The sequence below is a fragment of the Prionailurus viverrinus genome, chromosome E2 (genome assembly GCF_022837055.1).
Source record: "Prionailurus viverrinus isolate Anna chromosome E2, UM_Priviv_1.0, whole genome shotgun sequence".
NCBI lineage: Eukaryota > Metazoa > Chordata > Mammalia > Carnivora > Felidae > Prionailurus > Prionailurus viverrinus.
Genome location: NC_062575.1, coordinates 38,412,241 through 38,426,514, shown reverse-complemented (window position 1 = coordinate 38,426,514; position 14,274 = coordinate 38,412,241). Strand labels below are relative to the sequence as shown.

Below are 14,274 nucleotides of genomic sequence, written 5' to 3'. Positions count from 1 at the left end.
TATCATATCAAGGGGTCTATCCACCAAGAAGACCTAACAATTATAAAAATTTATGGGATAAATGTGAGAACACCCAAATGTATAAATCAATTAATTACAAACATAAGGAAACTCATCAATAGTAATACCATAATAGTAGGAGACTTTAACACCCCACTCACAGCAATGGACAGATCATCTAATCAAAAAAATCAACAAGGGAACAATGGCTTTGAATGACACACTGGACCAGATGGACTTAACAGATATATTCAGAGCATTTCATCCTAAACCAGCAGAATATACATTCTTTTCCAGTGCACATGGAGCGTTCTCTAGAATAGACCATATACTGGGACACAAGTCAGCCCTAAGTAAGTACAAAAAGACTGAGATCATGCTGTGCATATTTTCAGACCACAATGCTAGAAAACTTGAAATCAACCACAAGAAAAAATTTGGAAAGGTAACAAATACTTAGAAAGTGAAGAACATCCTACTGAAGAATAAATAGGCTAAACAAGAAGTTAAAGAGGAAATTAAAAAGTATATGGAAGCCAATGAAAATGATAACACCACAACCCAAAACCTCTGGGATGCAGCAAAGGTGGTCATAAGAGGAAAGTATATAGCAATCCAGGCCTTCCTAAAGAAGGAAGAAAGATCTCAGATACACAACCTAACCTTATGCCTTAACTAGCTGGAAAAAGAACAGCAAATAAAACCTAAAAGCAGCAGAAGACAAGAAATAATAAAGATTAGAGCAGAAGTTAATGCTATCAAAACCAAAAAAAACCCAGTAGAACAGATCAATGAAACCAGAAGCTGGTTCTTTGAAAGAAATAACAAAACTGATAAGCCACTAGCCAGTTTGATTAAAAAGAAAAAGGAAAGGACCCAAATAAATAAAATCCAGAAGAAAAGAAGAGAGATCACAACCAACACAACAGAAATGAAAACAATAATAAGAAAATATTATGAGCAATTATATGCCACTAAAATGGGCAATCTGGAAGAAATGGACAAATTCCTAGAAACATATACCCTACCCAAACTGAAACAGGTAGAAATAGAAAATTTTAACAAACCCATAACCAGTAAGGAAATAGAATTAGTAATCAAAATCTGCCAAAAAAAAACAAGAGTCCAGGGCCAGATGGCTTTCCGGGGGAATTCTAACAAACATTTAAGGAAGACTTAACACCTATTCTATTGAAGCTGTTCCAAAAAATAGAAATGGAAGGAAAACTTCCAAACTCTTTCTATAAAGCCAGCATTACCTTGATTCCAAAACCAGAGACCCCACTAAAAAACGGAGAACTATAGACTGATCTCCCTGACGAACATTGATGCAAAAATCCTCAACAAGATATTAGCCAACCAGATCCAACAATACATTAAAAAAATTATTCACCACAATCAAGTGGGATTTTTACCTGGGATGCAGGGCTGGTTCAATATCCGCAAAACAATTAGCATGATTCATCACATCAATAAAAGAAAGGACAAGAACCATATGATCCTCTCAATAGATGCAGAGAAAGCATTTGACAAAATGCAGCATCATTTCTTGATAAAAACCCTCAAGAAAGTAAGGATAGAAGGAGAATACCTCAAGATCATAAAAGCCATATATGAATGACCCAATACTGATATCATCCTCAATGGGGAAAAACTGAGAACTTTCCCCTTAGGGTCAGGAACAAGACATGATGTCCACTCTCACCACTGTTATTCAACATAGTATTGGAAGTCTTAGCCTGTGCAATCAGACAACACAAAGAAACAAAAGGCTTCCAAATTGGCCGGGAGGAGGTCAAACTTCCACTCTTCATAGATGACATTGTACACTATGTGGAAAACCTAAAATATTCCACCAAAAAACTTCTAGAATTGATTCATCAATTCAGCAAAGGCCCAGGATATAAAATCAATGCAAATAAATTGGTTGCATTCCTATACACCAACAATGAAGCCACAGAAAGAGAAATCAAGCAATTGATCCCATTTACAGTTGCACAAAAAACCATAAAATACCTAGGAATAAATCTAACCAAAGAGGTGGAAAATGTATACACTGAAAACTATAGAAAGCTTATGAAAGAAATTGAAGATACACAAAAAGGGGAAAAGTTCCATGCTCCTGGATAGGAAGAAAAAATGTTAAAATGTCAATACTACCCAAAGCAATCTACATATTAAATGCAACCCCTATAAAAATAACACCAGCATTCTTCGCAGAGACAGAACAAATAATCCTAAAATTTGTATGGAACCAGAAAAGGCCCCAAATAGCCAAAGCAAGCTTGAAAAAGAAAACCAAAGCAGGAGACATCACAATCCCAGACTTCAAGCTCTATTACAAAGCTGTAATCATCAAGACAGTATGTACGTACTGGAACAAGAACAGACACTCAGATCAATGGAACAGAATAGAGAACCCATAAATGGACCCACAAACGTATGGCCAACTAATCTTTGACAAAGCAGGAAAGAATATCCAATGGAATAAAGGCAGTCACTTCAGCAAGCGGTGCTGGGAAAACTGGACAACGACATGCAGAAGAATGAACCTGGACCACTTTCTTACACCACACACAAAAATAAACTCAAAATGGATGAAAGACCTCAATGTAAGACAAAAACCATGAAACTCCTCAAGGAGAAAGCAGCCAAAAACCTCTTTGATCCTGGCCACAGAAACTTCTGTCTCAACACACCTCCAGAGGCAAGGGAAACAAAATAAAAAATGAACTACTGGGACCTCATTAAAATAAAACCTTCTGCACAGAGAAGGGAACAATCAGCAAAACTAAAGGGCAACCGACATAATGGGAGAAGATATTTACAAATGACATATCAGATAAAGGGTTAGTATCCAAAATCTATAACATATCAAACTCATCACCCAAAAAACAAATAATCCAGTGAAGAAATGGGCAAAATACATGAATAGACACTTCTCCAAGGAAGACATCCAGACGGCCAACCGACACATGAAAAAATGCTCAACATCACTCATCATCAGTGAAATGCAAATCAAAACCACAATGAGATATCACCTTACACCTGTCAAAATGGCTAACATTAACAACTCAGGCAACAACAAATGTTGGCTAGGATGCGGAGAAAGAGGATCTCTTTTGCACTGTTGGTGGCAATGCAAGCTGGTGCAGCCACTCTGGAAAACAGTATGGAGGTTCCTCAAAAAACTAGAAATAGAACTACCCTACAGCCCAGCAATTGCACTACTAGACATTTATCCATGGGATACAGGTGTGTTGTTTCGAAGGGACACATGCACCTTCATTTATAGAAGCACTATCAACAATAGCCAAAGTATGGAAAGACCCCAAATTTCCATCGGTGGATGAATGGATAAAGAAGATGTGAGATATATATATATATATATATATATATATATATCACATTATATATATAATGTAGTATTACTCGGCAATCAAAAAGAATGAAATCTTGACATTTGCAACTACGTGGATGGAACTGGAGGGTATTATGCCAAGTGAAATTAATCATTCAGAGAAAGACAAAAATCATATGACTTCACTCATATGAGGACTTTAAGAGACAAAACAGATGAATATAAGGGGAGAGAAACAAAAATAATATAAAAACAGGGAGGGGAAAAAACAGAAGAGACTCATAAATATGGAGAACAAACTGAGGGTGTGGGAGGGGGATGGGCTACATTGGTAAGGGTTTTAAGGAATCTACTCCTGAAATCACTGTTTCACTATATGCTAATTTGGATGTAAATTTTAAAAAATAAAAAATAAAATTAAAAAGACAGAAAAGAAAAACATAAGCAAATGCTTAGGTGACAATGTTAGCTTAAGAAAGCAAGAGTCAAACTGATTACAATATAATAAGAAAGAATAATGTTTTAAAGACTAAATGAAAATAATGAAAATTACTTTATTTTCCCCTTTCCCTATTTTGCACATTTTGTAGTGTGTAAATATATTGCTTTTATAGTGAACAATAATTGGAATAAAAATTTCCCAGTAGCTCTGTCGTAAAAGTAACAGGCAGATATAAATTATATAATTGATGTGAAAGTACTTTCTCCTCCTTAAAATGTGGTCTCAGTAAGAAATCATAATGATCAGTGTTAAATTATGTTTGGTACCAAACCATTCACTTTCAAGGAATTAAAAGCAAAAATGAACTATTGGGACCTCATCAAGATAAAAAGCTTCTGCACTACAAAGGAAACAACCAACAAAACTAAAATGCAACTGACAGAATGGTAAAAGATATTTGCAAATGACATCAGATAAAATGATATCAATGTCACTTATCACCAGGGAAATACAAATCAAAACCACAGTAAGATACCACCTCACACCAGTGAAAGTGGCTAAAATGAACAAATCAGGAAACTACAGATGCTGATGAGGATGTGGAGAAACAGGAACCCTCTTGCACTATTGGTGGGAAAGCAAACTGGTGCAGCCGCTCTGGAAAACAGTGTGGAGATTCCTCAAAAAATTAAAAATAGAACTACCCTTTGACCCAGAAATAGCACTACTAGGAATTTAGCCAAGGGATACAGGAGTGCTGATGTATAAAGGCATGTGTACCCCAATGTTTATAGCAGTGCTTTCAACAATAGCCAAATTATGGAAAGAGCCTAAATGTCCATCAACTGATGAATGGATAAAGAAATTGTTGTTTATATATTCAATGGAATACTACTTGGCAATGAGAAATAATGAAATCATGCCATTTCCAGCTACATGGATGGAACTAGAAGGTATTTTGCTGAGTAAAATAAGTCAGTCAGAGAAGGACAGATATCATATGTTTTTCACTCATATGTGGATCTTGAGAAACTGAACAGAAGACCATGGGGGAAGGGAAGGGAAAAATTGTTACAAACAGAGAGAGAGAGAGAGAGAGGCAAACCACAAGAGACTCTTAAATACAGAGAACAAACTAAGGGCGGATGAGGGGTGGGGGAGAGGAAAAATGGGTTATCGGCATTAAGGAGGGCACTTGTGGGGATGAGCACTGAGTGTCATATGTAAGCCAATTTGACAATAAATTATATTCATAAAAAAAACCCATTCACTTTCAGTAGAACACTACCACCTCATTTTTTATTTTCTGGAATTAAACTAACAGCAAAAGAAGGCAGATTCTCACCCCACTCCATATTTAATTAAGCTTTTAGGATACATTCTTTCTCTTGTAGGTTTGATTACCTGTAATTCACTTGAGGCTTATCCTTCTATAGAACACAATACAGGAGATGATTCTTCGTGGTTACAATTTGTGTGGTTAAAATGATTTGTAAGTAACCTATGCATTTGTAGCACTAGGAGGTAGGTCCTCCAAGCATTTCCCAGTCAAGGCCATCTCATAAATCGATGCTGGGCAGTCACTTCCTGAAGTTCAGAACAACTCAAAATACTCACAAAGGTCTCCATGTGAAGGCAAATAGAAGATTGGCAGAACAAGCTTTTTAAATCCACTAGGTGCTGGCATAGGATTCTTCCTCTGTTGCTCAGAGATTCTCAATCCAGACATAGATGTACTTTGCATTTCCCCCATTACTCTCCAATCACTCTGTTTTTGCCTCCAAGCATCTGAAAAATATATTTGTGGACAGTTTCATTTTCCCTTAAATAATGTTTGTCAACTTTTCTAAAGACATCCAGATTGCAAACAGACACATGAAAAGAGGCTCAACATCACTCCTCATCAGGGAAATACAAATCAAAACCACACTGAGATACCACTTCATGCTGGTCAGAGTGGCTAAAAGGAACAAATCAGGAGACTATAGATGCTGATGAGGATGTGGGGAAACAGGAACCCTATTGCACTGTTGGTGGGAATGCAAAATGGTGCAGCTGCTCTGAAAAACAGTGTGGAGGTTCCTCAAAAAATTAAAAATAGATCTACCCTATGATCCAGAAATAGCACTGCTAGGAATTTACCCAAGGGATACAGGAGTACTGATGCATAGGGGCACTTGTACCCCAATGTTTATAGCAGCACTTTCAACAATAGCCAAATTATGGAAAGAGCCTAAATGTTCATCAACTGATGAATGGATAAAGAAATTGTGGTTTATATATTCAATGGAATACTACTTGGCAATGAGAAAGAATGAAATCATGCCATTTGTAGTAACATGGATGGAACTGGAGGGTAGTATGCTAAGTGAAATGAGTCAGTTAGAGAAAGACAGGCACCATATGTTTTCACTCATATATGGATCTTAAGAAACTGAACAGTAGACCATGCGGGAAGGGAAGGGGAAAAAATAGTTACAGAGAGGGCGGGAGGCAAACCATAAGAGACTCTTGGATACTGAGAACAAACTGAGGGTCTTCAGGGGTTGGGAGAGAGGGAATAGTGGGAGATGGGCACTGAGGAGGGCACTTGTTGGGATGAGCCCTGGGTGTTGTATGGAACCAATTTGACAATAAATTATGTTTTAAAAATAATAAATAAATACTACAAATATTTTTTAAAATGTCTGTCAAAAAAATCCAAATATTTAGGTTTTACCATAAAAGCAGGTAAGCCCAAGAATGAGGAAATGTATAAATTGTTGCCCATTGATGTTTTCATCCATGTACAGCTCACACAGTTTCACAAATTGATTTTTATACCAAACAGAGTCTAAGAAATTGAAGCACTACTTCATATACACATAGATTTTTTAGAAAAATGGACAGATAGCATACTAACGAATAAGTTAGTTATTGAGTCAACAAACATGCACAAAGCTACATGCCTAGCATTGTGCTAGGTGCTGTGTAGGTTACACAAGAAGGGAGATACACAGTCTTCACCTGCTAAGAGTTTGTAGTTGAGCAAAAACATAAAACATTTACTTATAAAGGAAATAATATGACAGAGTTTTACCTGCACAATTTGATATCTGATGAAAAAATCAAAGTGTTACAAAAAATCAGAGTGAGGAAGAAACATTTGGGGTTGAAGGGATCATGGAGGGTTTCCTGGAAGAGGTGGAGGTGTAACTGGACATACATTGATGGAGTTTGGCTGAACATAGAGGATGGGGAAAGGTTGGAACATAAGTACCAGCCTGCAAGAATAGGGGTTTAATGTAAGCAAAGGAGATGGGGGATGCCACTAGAGGGGAACAGGAGAGTTAAACAAAGAAGTTCAAGAGGCTGGACTAATATAAAACAGAAGTCAAATGCCCCTGGGAGTTTTTTCTTAAATGAAATACCCCATCTCAGCTTATGTTTGATATAGGGACAGATTAGTCATAGCAAAATGTAGTGGGAGGATGGAAGTGGTCCAGCCTTGAAAGCAAAGGGACAAGGAGCATCGAAGACAAAAAGAAACAGCATGATTACCAAAAAGCTGTCAGGTGCAGTAATAAGCCCTTATGCTTCATCAAAGTTACCTCTAATTATTTTGAAACTACATCTTTCCTCCTGACCATCTTTCTGCATGCAAAAGAAATGTTAACTTTCTGTAGCTCACCCTTATCACCCTCCTCCCAGACAATTGTTTTCCTAAGAGGAAACCAAGCTCACCAAACTCAGCAGCACTAGGACAATTTCAGGGAAGTGGGGTCTCTAAACAGAAGAATCTCTCCTGAGAAATGTTTCCATGCAGGAGACTCTTGGGTGAGGAGCAACTGGCATCAAAGATAAGCTGAGGTTTTTTTTTTGTTGTTGTTTTTTGTTTTTTTTTCATCTCACATCCATGAAATACAGCAGATCAACACTAAACCATCCTGCAAACTTAGAAAACTTATTGAGGACTAACACAACAATCTGCACAACCTGAACGACAGAACTCAGCAGGTATGCAGCACAAAGAGGTGAACTGGGGGAGAGAGAAGCTGTGGAAAGCAGGGAGCTGTTTTTGCTCGCAGAGAGAGGATAGAGACAGTGGTAGAGTACAGGAAAAGCACCCCCCCCCCAAGAGCAACTGGAAAGGCAGGGAAAAGTGGAAATAGCCACAAGGACTAAACAAAAAAGGGAGAAAGGAGAAAGGAGAGGGTTTAAATTCTGTTAAGACTCTATAAACAGGGGGAGCACCGAGTCTGAAACTCCACAGCTCAATAACAGGTGGTGCTCTGTTGGGAAGGGAAAATCCCCAAGAGCGGAGAGTGAGGTCTAGGGATCCTTAGGCTACACAAGGAGAGGCAGTTCTCTTGCTGGGAGGACGTTTGGTAGAGGCTGTGTAGCCACCCCGCAGCCTAACTTCCCAGCAGACCCCAGAGAATAACCACATTTTCTGGTGCTGGAACAAAGACGTTAAGGGGGAAGGCTGGTGCCAGATGTGTGTTGTGACTTACTATAATCCCTGAAGTGCTGCTGCTACATAATCGTGTGAACTCTTTTGAGGGGGGCTGGCACCCATCTGCAGTCTCTGGGCATTGGCAGCAGCATGGTTCTGCAAATGTTCCTGAGTGCAGCAGGCACCCAGCCATTGCTTGGTGAGACCCTGGCCCAGAAGGTCTGAGTGGGTCAAAGCTCCAGTCTCTCAGAGTGAGGGTTTGTGAAACATGGTCCCATCTAAGATAAAACTCAGGAGGGAGGTGCTGCCTGACAACCAGATAGCTTGGTTACAGACAGTGTAAAAGTGTGAGTGGATGGACGCTGGATACAAAGGAGGCATACACAATTGTTGATTGGGGAGAACAGAGTTCCAATACTAGAGACTGGGTAGCTGTGTGACCCCTCCTGCACACGCACATACACACCCACAAGCACCACAACATTACACTCCAGTAAGCTAAGCAGCACCATTTAGTGGATAATGGAGACGCTACAATCAGCCCTGCACAACTGGGTCAATCTCACTCTTCAGGAACACCACAAATCTCTCCACCTGCTTAGGTTATGGACTATAAAGTGCTTCATAGTTTGACGTCTAAGGGAAAATGATGTAATTTCAATCATATTTCACTCTATTCGCTGGTTCATCTATTCAATTTTTTTCTTTTTCATTTATTTTCTTTTTCTTGAATACAGAAAGAGAAAAAATTTATTTTTATTTTCATTTTTTGTTAAAAATATTTTTCATTAATTTTTCTACTACATTTTTTACCTTTTTGTGATTTTTTCAAATCCTACATCACTTCCATAATTTCATTTTATTCTAACATTGTATTCATTTTTTTTCAAATTTTCAAGTTTTCCTTTTTTTCTTTTCTTATCTTTCCCTTTATTCTCTAATCTATCAAGCTCCTTTCAACAACCACACCAAAACACACCTAGAATCTAGCAACACTTATTAGATTTGTGTGTGTGTGTTGTTTTTAATCTTTTAAATTAAATTGTTTTTGCCTTATTAATCCCTTTTCTTCTTTAAAAATGAATAAATGAAGGAATTCACACAAAAACAAAGAGCATAAAGAAATGAAAGCCAGGGACTTAATCAACACAGACACAAGCAAGATGTCTGAACCAGAATTGAGAATCACAATAATAAGAATACTAGCTGGAGTGGAAAATAGATTAGAATCCCTATATGCAGAGATAAAAGAAGTAAAAACTAATCAGGATGAAATAAAAATGCTATAACTGAGCTGCAATCTCAAATGATTGCCACGGTGGCAAGGATGGATGAGACAGAGCAGTCAATCAGTTATAGAGAGGACAAACTTATGGAGAATAATGAAGCAGAAAACAAGGGATACTAAGGCAAAAGAGCACAATTTAAGAATGAGAGAAATCAGTGACTCATTAAAAAGGAACATCAGAATCATAGGGGTCCCAGAAGATGAAGACAGAGAAAAGGGGGTAGAAGGGCTATGTGAGCAAATCATAGCAGAAAACATCCTTAACCTGGGGAAAGACACAGACATCAAAATCCAGGAAGCACAGAGAACTCCCATTAGATTCAACAAAAACCGACCATCAACAAGGCATATCATAGTCAAATTCACAAAATATTCAGGTAAGGAAAGAATAATGAAAGTAAAAAAGGGAAAAAAGTCCTTAACCTACAAGAGAAGACAGATCTGGTTTGCAGTAGACTTATCCACAGAAACTTGGCAGGCCAGAAAGGAGTGGCAGGATACATTCAACATCCTGAATCAGAAAAATATGCAGCCAAGAATTCTTTATCCAGCAAGGATAAGGAATTCAAAATAGAAGGAGAGATAAAAAGTTTCCCAGACAAACATAAATTAAAGGATTTGTGATCACTAAACCAGCCCTGCAAGAAATTTTAAGGGGGACTCTCTGAGGGGAGAAAACACGAAAGAAAGAAAGAAAGAAAGAAAGACCAAAGCAATGAAGACTAGAAAGGGCCAGAGAACACCACTGGAAACTCCAACTCTACAACAAATATAATGGCAATACACTCATAACTTTTAGTACTCACTCTAAACATCAATGAACTAAATGCTTCAATCAAAATACATAAGGTAACAGAATGGCTAAGAAAACAAGATCCACCTATATGCTGTTTACAAAATACCCACTTTAGACCTAAAGGTACCTTCAGATTGAAAGTAAGGGGATGGAGAACAACCTATCATGCTAATGGTCACCAAAAGAAAGCCGGAGTAGCCATACTTATATCAGACAATCTAGACTTTGAAAAAAAAGACTGTAACGGGATATAAAGAAGGACATTATGTCATAATTAAGGAATCTATCAACTAAGAAGACCTAACAATTGTAAACATTTATGCTCCAAATGTGAGAGCACCCAAATATATAAATCAATTAATCACAAACATAAAGAAACTCATTCATAACAATAACATAATAGTAGGGGACTTCAACACCCCACCCACAGTAATGGACAGATCAACTAAACAGAAAATCAACAAGGAAACAAAGGCTTTGAATGACACACTAGACCTGATGGACTTAACAGATATATTCAGAACATTTCATCCTAAAACAGCGGAATACACATTCTTCCCCAGTGCACATAGAATGTTCTCCAGAATAGATCACATACTGAGACATAAATCAGCCCTCAACAAGTACAAAAAGATTGAGATCATACCATGCATATTTTCAGACCACAATGCTATGAAACGTGAAATAATCCACAAGAAAAACTTTGGAATGATAAAAAATACTTGCAGACTAAAGAACATTCTACTAAAGAATGAATGGGCTAACTAAGATGTTAAAGAGGAAATTAAAAAAAAATGCATGGAAACCAGTGAAAATGATAACACCACAGTCCAAAACCTTTGGGACACAGCAAAGGTGGTCATAAAAGGAAAGTATATAGCAATCCAGGCCTCCTAAAGAAAGAAGAAAGGTCTCAGGTACACAATCTAACCTTACACCTTAAAGGGCTGGAAAAAGAATGGCAAATAAAACCCAAAACAGTGGAAGACAGGAAATAAAGATTAGAGGAGAAATCAATGTTGTCAAAACCAAAACCAAAACCAAAACCAAAACAAATAGTAGAACAGATCAATGAAGCCAGAAGCTGGTTCTTTGAAAGAATTAACAAAATTGATAAACCACTAGCCAGTTTGATCAAAAAGAAAAAGGAAAGGACCCAAATAAATAAAATCAAGAATGAAAGAGGAGAGATCACAACCAACACCACAGAAATAAAAACAATAATAACAGAATATTATGAGCAATTATAGACCGATAAAATGGGAAATATGGAAGAAATGGACAAATTCCTAGAAACATATACACACCAAAACTGAACCAGGAAGAAATAGAAAATTTGAACAGACCCATAATCAGTAAGGAAATCGAATTAGTAATCAAAAATCTGCCAAAAAAACAAGAGTCCAGGGCCAGATGGCTTTAGGGGAATTCTACCAAACATTTAAGGAAGAGTTAACACCTATTCTCTTGAAGCTGTTCCAAAAAATAGAAATGGAAGGAAAACTTCCAAACTCTTTCTATGAAGCCAGCATTACCCTGATTCCAATACCAGGCAAAGACTCCAGTGAAAGAAGAACTATAGACCAATTTCCCTTATGAACATGGATGCAAAAATCCTCAACAAGGTATTAGCCAACTGAATGTAACATTACACTAAAGGAATTATTCAACACTAGAAAATAGGATTTATCCGTGGGATGCAGGACTGGTTCAATACCCACAAAAAAAATCAATGTGATTCATCACATCAATAAAGGAAAAGACAAGAAACATGTTCTTCTCAATACATGCAGAGAAAGCATTTGACAAAATACAGCATCATTTCTTGATAAAACCCCTCAAGAAAGGTAGAGATAGAAGGAACATACCTAAACATCATAAAACCCATATAAGAAACCTAACACTACAGGGGCGCCTGGGTGGCGCAGTCGGTTAAGCGTCCGACTTAAGCCAGGTCACGATCTCACGGTCCGTGAGTTCGAGCCCCGCATCAGGCTCTGGGCTGATGGCTCAGAGCCTGGAGCCTGTTTCCGATCCTGTGTCTCCCTCTCTCTCTGCCCCTCCCCCATTCATGCTCTGTCTCTCTCTGTCCCAAAAAAATAAATAAATGTTGAAAAAAAAAAGAAACCTAACACTACTATCATCCTCAATGGGGAAAAGCTGAGAGCTTTCCCCTTCAGGTCAGGGACAAGACAGGGGTGTCCACTTTCACCACTGTTATTCAACATAATATTGGAAGTTTTAGCCTCAGCAATCAGACAACACAAAGAAATAAAAGGCATCCAAATCAGACAGAAAGAGGTCAAACTTTGTTTTCACAGATGACACGATATTGTATATGGAAAACCCAAAAGATTCCATCAAAAAACTTCTGAAACTGATCCATGAATTCAGCAAAGTGGAAGGATATAAAATCAATGCACGGAAATCAGTTGCATTCCTATACACCAACAATTAAGCAAGAGAAAGAGAAATCAAGGAATCGATCCCATTTACAATTGCACCAAAAACCATAGGAATAAATCTTACCAAAGAGGTGAAAAATCTATGCAATGAAAACTATAGAAGACTTATGAAAGAAATTGAAGAAGGCACAAAAAAAATGGGAAAAGATTCCATGGTCCTGGATAGGAAGAACAAATATTGTTAAAATGTCAATACTACCCAAAGCAATCTACATAGTCAATGCAATACCTATTAAAATAACAACAGCATTCTTCACAGAGCTAGAATAAACATTCTTAAAATTTATATGGAACCAGAAAAGAGGCTGAATAGCCAAAGCAATCTTGAAAAAGAAGACCAAAGCAGTAGGCATCACAATCCCAGACTTCAAGCTCTATTACAAAGCTGTAATCATCAAGATGTATGGTACTGGCACTAAAACAGACACTTAGATCAATGGAACAGAATAGAGGACCCAGAAATGGACCCACAAACATATGGCCAATGGAATATCCAATGGAATAAAGACATTCTCTTCAGCAAGTGGTGCTGGGAAAACTGGACAGCAACATGCAGAAAAAATGAACCTGGACCACTTTCTTACACCATACACAAAAATAAACTCAAAATGGATGAAAGACCTCAATGTAAGACAGGAAGCCATCAAAATCCTCAAGGAGAAAGCAGGCAAAAACCTCTTTGATCTTGGCCACAGCAACCTCTTACTCAACACGTCTCCAGAGGCAAGGGAAACCAAAGCAAAAATGAACTATTAGGAACTCATCAAAATAATAAGCTTCCACACAGCGAAGGAATCTATCAGCAAAACTAAAAGGCAACCAATGGAATGGGAGAAGATATTTTCAAATGACATATCAGATAAAGGGTTAGTATCCAAAATCTATAAAGAACTTTTTCAAACTCAACACCCAAAAAACAAATAATCCAGTGAAGAAATGAAAAAAAGACATAAATAGATACTTCTCCAAAGAAGACATCCAGATGGCCAACAGAATCATGAAAAAATGCTCATCACTCATCATGGGGAAATATAAATCAAAACCATCATGAGATACCACCTCACACCTGGCAGAATAGCTAACATTAACAACTCAGGCAACAACAGATGTTGGCGACATTGCAGAGAAAGAGTGTCTCTTTTGCACTGCTGGTGGGAATGAAAACTGGTGCAGCCACTCTGGAAAATGGTATGGAGGTTCCTCAAAAAAATTAAAAGTAGAAGTACTCTACGACCCAGCTTTGCACCACTAGGTATTTATCCAAGGGATACAGGTATGCTGTTTGAAAGGGGCACATGCACCTCAATGTTTAAGCAGCACTATCAACAATAGCCAACGTATGGAAAGATCCCAAATGTCCATTGATAGATGAATGGATAAAGAATATGTAGCACACACACACACACACACACACACACACACACTGGAGTATTACTTAGCAATCAAAAACAATGAAATCTTGCAACTACATGATTGGAACCAGAGGG

The 14,274-nt window shown here is 37.7% G+C and overlaps 1 long non-coding RNA gene across 2 annotated transcripts in view; it reads right to left on the bottom strand.

The window, feature by feature from the left end:
• Positions 1–14,274, bottom strand: part of LOC125153144 (uncharacterized) — a 146,748-nt gene that overhangs the window by 2,767 nt on the left and 129,707 nt on the right. For both annotated transcript variants that reach the window (XR_007147423.1, XR_007147422.1), the window contains one exon: positions 5,421–5,591. This is a non-coding gene — a long non-coding RNA (uncharacterized LOC125153144). The remainder of the gene's footprint in view (positions 1–5,420; positions 5,592–14,274) is intronic.